Source organism: Taudactylus pleione, unplaced genomic scaffold (assembly GCF_031769625.1).
Source record: "Taudactylus pleione unplaced genomic scaffold, aTauple2 ptg000674l, whole genome shotgun sequence".
Lineage (NCBI taxonomy): Eukaryota > Metazoa > Chordata > Amphibia > Anura > Myobatrachidae > Taudactylus > Taudactylus pleione.
In genome coordinates this window covers 548,845-555,754 of record NW_028285076.1, presented here as the reverse complement: position 1 = coordinate 555,754, position 6,910 = coordinate 548,845, and positions in this window count along the sequence as shown.

Sequence of the window (6,910 nt, the reverse complement as noted above, 5' to 3'; positions counted from 1 at the left end):
CCCTACACCTCATCTAAGGTTAATGTAATTGGCAGCAACCTTGATGACCTTGATCATTCTAGTTTCACCTTATCCTTAGTCTCCACAATATCCACTACCTTCTATCAGACCAAGCTGTCCACCCTCTATGGCCAAGCCCTCTCCTCTGTCCTTGACTCTACAGCAACGGCTATCACTATTAATGCATGATGATCCTCTCCTCAGCCTTCATCACTCACTCTGACTCTCTTTCTCTTAAAATACTCACTTTCTCCTGAGCCCCTGTGAAGGATATTGCGCTCTCATGCTGACTTCCTCCACTTTATATTCATTTTCTCCTCCTATAGCTCTGCTTATTAATGTGCCAAGCAGTCTATGTTTAAAACGCTCATCTCCTCCCAATGCTCCAACGCATCTCTTCATCACATTTATTTAACTCCCTTGTCTCCCTTTCCCATCTACTCCTGCCCTAATCCCTCTCCGCACTTAGGGCCTGATTCAGAGCCGGATGCTCTGAAAGAGCGCTCGCTCTGAATCAGGGCGTATTTATTTTTTTGGAGCGGCCTCCTGGCCGCTCGCATAGCTGTGGGTTACTACCCACAGCTATAGCAAGCGGCCATGATGATGGTCGCGATGGTCAAGACCATCGCGACCATCGGGCTTGCAACGAGACCCTTGTGGTAGGGTCTCGCGCATTTTTACGACGGAGCCGGCTCTGTCGTGTGCATTCGCTGTGGGCCACCATCCACCCGGTTGCGAGCGCTCAGCGCTTGCGACCGGGTCTGAATTAGGCCCTTAGGGCCTGATTCAGAGGCGCTCGCAAAAAGCGAGTGCTCGCTCTGAATCAGGGCGGGTGCTGGTTTTTTTAGGAGCAGCCTCCTGGCCGCTCGCATAGCTGTGGGTGACCACCAAACGGGGCGAGCTGTCACTCAACATCGACAGCTCGCCCCCTTTGGTGCGAGACCAGGAGCGACGGATTGCCCGTCGCTAGCCGGGTCTTGCGCATGTGCACGACAGAGCCGGCTCCGTCGTGCGCATGCGCTGTAGGCCACCATCGACCCGGTTGCGAGTGCTCAGCGCTTGCGACCGTGTCTGAATCAGGCCCTTAATTTTTTCGACCACTTTTTCTCCAAAATCAATTAGATCTGCCATGACATTTCCACCTTGCAGAATCCTTCCCTCCCCCAATACACACACCCAGCCTGCCGACTTTGTCTTCTTTCCCTGTCAGGTGTTGAAGTCCATAACCTTCTCTCCTCTGCGTCCTTGACTTTCTCACTTTCACTGGTGCCTCTACCATGCCTCCTATTCAACCTAGCCCTCTCCTCAGGTACATCCCCCTCTTTCTTCTGATATGCCATGGTCTCCCCAGTCTTAATAAACTAACCTCTGACTTATTCCCTCTCCAACTACCTCCCCATCTCTCTTCACCCCTAGGCCTCCAAATTCCTTGTTTACAACAGACTCCCCTCATTCCTCTACACCCAAACTCTCCTTGAGCCTCTCAAATCTGATCGTAGACCTCACCATTCTACCAAAACTACACTAACCAAAGTCAGTATTCACAGCCTATCTGCTAAATACAAGGGTCAATTGTCTCTACTGAACCTTCTTGACCTAATGGGGGCTCTTAGCACAGTAGTCCACCCACTCCTCCATGAAATCCTCCACTCTGTTAACTTCCATTACATTGCTCTCTTACTACCTGCCCAAGCACTGTTCCTGTGTCTCCACAGCTCAAGCAATGACCTCTCTTTTTCCCTTAACTATTACTGGCCCTCAAAACTCTGTCCTTGGTCCCTTCTTTTATCTCTACACCTCTTTCCTTGGTAGGCCTCAGCTTCTTGCAATGCATGCAATGTCATCTGTATGACAGTGACATCAAAATGTACTGCTCCCCTCCTGTCCTCTCCTGTATCCCTCCAGCATTCCATCTCCATTAACAATATCTCCCTTTCCTCTGTTCCCCAAGTCTAATGCCTAGGTGTCATAATTTCTTCCACCTTCTCCTTTTAGTCAATCTCTCTCTCCCCATAATGTAGTTTATTTCTCTGCAATATTTCCAGGATTAGGCACTTTCTTATCATCATCTCTCTTCTTGATTAATGTAATATTTACTCACCCATGGCCCACCTATTTCTAACTTTTTTGCCTTTTTATCATCTGCTCTCTGACTTATTTTCCTCTCTCGCTGATTCACGACCTCAAATACTTGCGGATGGGTAATAGATGTTACCCTGTACTCGGGATTATCTTAGACCCAGAATAGAGGCGCGGAGTCTAACATGCTGGTGATATTCCCCAGGCACTCCTGCACTTAGCTGCACCTGACATACAGGTCGTGGTCGTGGTTCCCTCATACAGGTGCTGGCATGCGTGGGAGTGCCACTGGAAGTATGTATTCAGGCATATGAAGTGTAGTCAACAAGCCGAGTCAGAACAACTCGGACAGCGAAGTACCAAGAGAAGACAGAATTAGGTCGCACAGAAGCTAAAGTCGAAACAGAAATCACCAAACGCAGTACCAGAGGATCAAACGGAAACAGGTCACAATGAATAGCCAAGGTCAGGAACAGGTGGACAATAGCACAAGGTCAATGTACATTGGAGCAAGGTATGAGCCTATACTCTGGCACTGGAGTGCTCCCAAGAACTTTCTTAAATAGGTTCAGGTTCAATTACAGCACCAATCAGATTTTCTGTTAACCCGTGCCTATCCCTTTAAATCTTAAATAGAGCAGTGTGCCCCTATGGGAGCCATGGCTGCCTGTATGCAAAAGTCGCTGGAGGAGAGGAGGTAGAGACGCTGACAGTGGGTGCTGGGGTCCTGGCCGGCAAAGGACAGCAGGCGGGAAGCCCTAAGCACCCGCTGTCAGCATGACCACCGGAGTTCAGCTGCGCTGTGACAGAACGGCTATATAAGGTAGTCAGCTCCCCATTCTGGCACCCAAATTGACTAACTAAGGTGGTCTGTGACCCCTTCTAGCACCCGGGACGGCTGGCTGAGGTGGTCAATGCCTATTTCTGGTACCAGGAATGGCTATTTAAGATGGTCTGCAACATCTTCTGGCACCCGGAACGGCTAACTTAATTGGTCTGCACCCCATTCCAGCACCTGGAAAGACTATCTAAGGTGGTATGGGAACTTTTCTGGCACTTGGAATGGCTATCTAAGGCGGTCTGCGGCTATCTTTGGTGGACATCTCTCTATTCCGGCACCCAGAACGGCTATCTAGGGTAGTCAGCTCCCCATTCCAGAACACTGAATGGCTGGTTAAGGTGGGCTACACTCCTTTCCGGGACCTTGGAATGGCTGGCTAAGGTAGTCAGTGCCCCGTTCTGGTACCTGTTCTGCCCATCTAAGGTAGTCAGTGACATTTTCTGACATGCTGAATGGCTGGATACAATGTTATGCTCCTCCTTGTGGCACCCAAAATGGCTGACTGGTGTTCTGCACCATGTACCAACACCTGGAACTGCTATCTAAGGTGGCCTACGGTTATTTTTGGTGGACTGCTCCCCATTTCGGCACCCAGAACAGCTATCTAAGGTGATCTGTGACCTGTTCCAGCACCTGGAACAGCTGGATAAGGTGTTCTGTGCCCAGTTGTGCACCCAGAAAGGCTGTGTAAGGTGGTCTGTACCCCATTTTGGCTGGCAGTATTGATGCTTTAAATAGTCAAATGTTCAATTGTGGAACATTCTGCACAACAAATGGAGAAGGGTTTTTTTTTATTCAATAAACTGATAGGCAATGGCATTCCCAGTCACTCAGTGTAGGGTTATACCCGCTACCCTCCCAACATTAACAGTGGGCAAGGATTAATTCCTTATTATATTAAAAGTGCATTCAAAACATCTGCCCTCCCACTCACCATATGCATAAAGTGTTATATAGATTATTTATAACAATAGCATCCATCTACCCTCTGTCTGACGACAGCAGCGGGGTAGGTAGGAGGCTGTAATGTCTCCCTGCACAGTGTCCCCCAGGTGTCATCAGTGCACAGACTCTTTCACTGTGCAGAGATGACAGTTGTTGGTCAGTCCAGTAGCAGCGGCAGGGTGCGGGGAGCCAGCGGTAATCTCTACCTCCCCGTCTGCCTGGTGACAGGCAGCTTAGGGATGGCCATCGCCCATCAATGTTTTCAAAACATTGATGGTGACCAGCCGATGTTAACTACTTTTGCCATCAATGGCAGAGAACCAATGGTTCTGCACCATCGATGAATTAGTAGAAACAACTTTGTTTTAATTGACAGGACGGAGCTTAGCCCTGCCCCCCATTTTTGACTGGCCCGCGGGCCGCTGTGCCTCCAGCAGTGGAGGCCATGGAGGGGGTGCAACCTTCAATGGTTTACCATAGATTGTTTTTGTGCCATCAATGGACACCCCACCGATGGTCATATCTAAGGCAGCTTGTCATGGACACATCCCCAGGACAGGGACACACATTACACAGCTCCTCAGCAGAAGAGGTCGCTGCAGGGAGCTGGTCCGGTCCGGCATTCTGGAATTTGGTCTGCTCTGAATTTCACTGATACCGCTATCGGAAAATGAGTTCTTCATTGACCGACATCCTGGTGTCTTTGCCTATGTCCTCCACTACTACCACATAGGCAAGCTGTCTCTGTGTGTGGCAGGCACTTGACAGCTACTCATTACTATTGGTTTGCTGGGACTGGAGCTAGTGGTGGGGGTAGGGGGGCCCAGGGCCGGTTCTACACCTTGTGGTGCTTAGGACAAAAGTTTCCCCCCCCAAAAAAAAGAAAAGCTAAAAAATCAAATGGGACATTTTTTGGTGCATGCTCTCGAAAGGGGGGTGTGGTTTTGTGTCACGCCTCGTGTTCATCACTGAAGGGAGCATGCCCAGCAGAAAGTGGATGCTCTGCTGCAGTATGCTGCTGCCCCATCCTCCCCCGCTCCCACAATACCATGTGCGATGTTACACCTGGTACCACCGGGAGACTGGGAGGGATTGGGAACAGCAGCACAGTTTGTGAATATGGCGCCGCTGGAGTTTGTACATTATTCCACACAGAGCCCATTCTTGTTATGACACACAGTAGTACTCCTTATACTTACACATTATACCATGCAGTAAAGCCTCTTACACATTTTGCCATGCAGTAATGCCCCTTACAAATTATGCCACACTAAGTCATGCCCTTTACACATTGTGCCACACTGTAATGTCATTTACACATTATGCCCCACTCCCACATGACTTACCTACACCCCAGCGAGTTACCTCACCCCCCGTGACTCACCTCTTGTGTCCCTCCAGGCTCAGACTGCTCCTCTGTGACCTGCTCCTCTCCCCTGCAGCCGCTCCCAGTCCCAGAATGCTATGTGTGACTGTGACAATATCACACGGTATTCTGGGTTACAGTGGGAGCTGGGAGGGAGCAACTGAAGATCATGGCATTGCTGCGGCAGGCTAGAGCTGGTGGGCACCATCTAATTAGATGGTGCTGGCGGGATGACACTGGTAGTGCCCTCAGACCACAAGCACCCTGGGCAATAGCTCTGCTTGCCTGCCCCTAGAACCACCACTGGGGGCTCCAATAAAGTGCATCTTAGCTCACGCACCCCATACCAGTTTTATACATGTGTGTCCCTATATTGCTTCAGAATTTCCTTGCTTGTGATGGTCTCCCTTGTTAGAAATCTGGCTATCCCTTTTGCCTGCTGTCCTGGTTCGTAGTGAGACTGTGGTGTGCTTTGGGCCTGTAGCCCGGATCCGATATGCATGCAGTTGTGCTGATGAGAGGTCTGGCTTTATGGCTCTATAAGGTCTGTTGCTGCAGTCCATGATGGGGCTGCTGGTGTATAGTGATAATGGCCGGCACACCACTTAACTTTGGTGTGCTTGGGTGCTCTTGTCCTGAGTCCATACTGACAATGTCGGGAAAGCTCAAGAGGAGAAACCCTCTTAAATATGGAGTGGGTAAGTGGGACAGGTAATTCTAGTGTAGTTCCTGGTGCCCGCAGAGGTTGGTTACTTATCCATGCTGGATCAACTGAGTTAAACCAGTGTCACAGCCTATTTTATTATCATAATGTTTGCACAAAACACTATTAAATTTCCTGCTTCTAGGTCACAGGTTCTCAAACTCGGTCCTCAGGACCTCAAACAGTGCATGTTTTCCAGGTCTCCTCACAGAATCACAAGTGAAATAATTAGCTCCACCTGTTGATCTTTTAAAATGTGTCAATGAGTAATGAATACACCTGTGCACCTGCTGGGTGACCTGCAAAATATGACCTGTACGGGGTCCTGAGGACCAAGTATGAAAACCACTGTTCTAGGTGACTTTACTGAAGTGGGTGCGGCTATGCTAATTACATAATGCCACTTCTGGCACCACACGGACAGACCCAATTAAACTATTACATGAGGTTGACAGTAAAAGACCTAGCACCACAGTGTACCCCCAGACAACCCCAAAACACCCCCCTGCCCAGCTGTATAACACAAAAATTGCTAATTCCCCTCCAGCTCACAACAGTCCCCCAGGTCTGAACAGGCTCCCCGGGTCAAAGTTCTGCTCAGTGTCTGTGGGTCAAAGTTCTGCTCAGCATACACCAACAGTAGGTCCGAATGGGACCTCAACCCCCTAGTATGTCTTCAGGGATCCAATATTACCACTTTATGAAGTTTTAATCCAATTCCATCCATCCAGTTGAAGGCCCAGAACAGGCTCCCCGGGTCAAAGTTCTGCTCAGTATCTGTTGGTCAAAGTTTTTCCCAGCATACACCAACAGTGTATCCGAATGCATAACAGGACAGACAAACAAACAGACCAATGAGTTTTATGTATAAGATTTGTCGCTCTGTCGCAGTTTCGCTATGTGGTCTAATAGTTATTTCGTATCGAAAAAAGTAAGCTATGCAAGATTTGCCAACTTTGCCTTGAGAGCTGTGGAA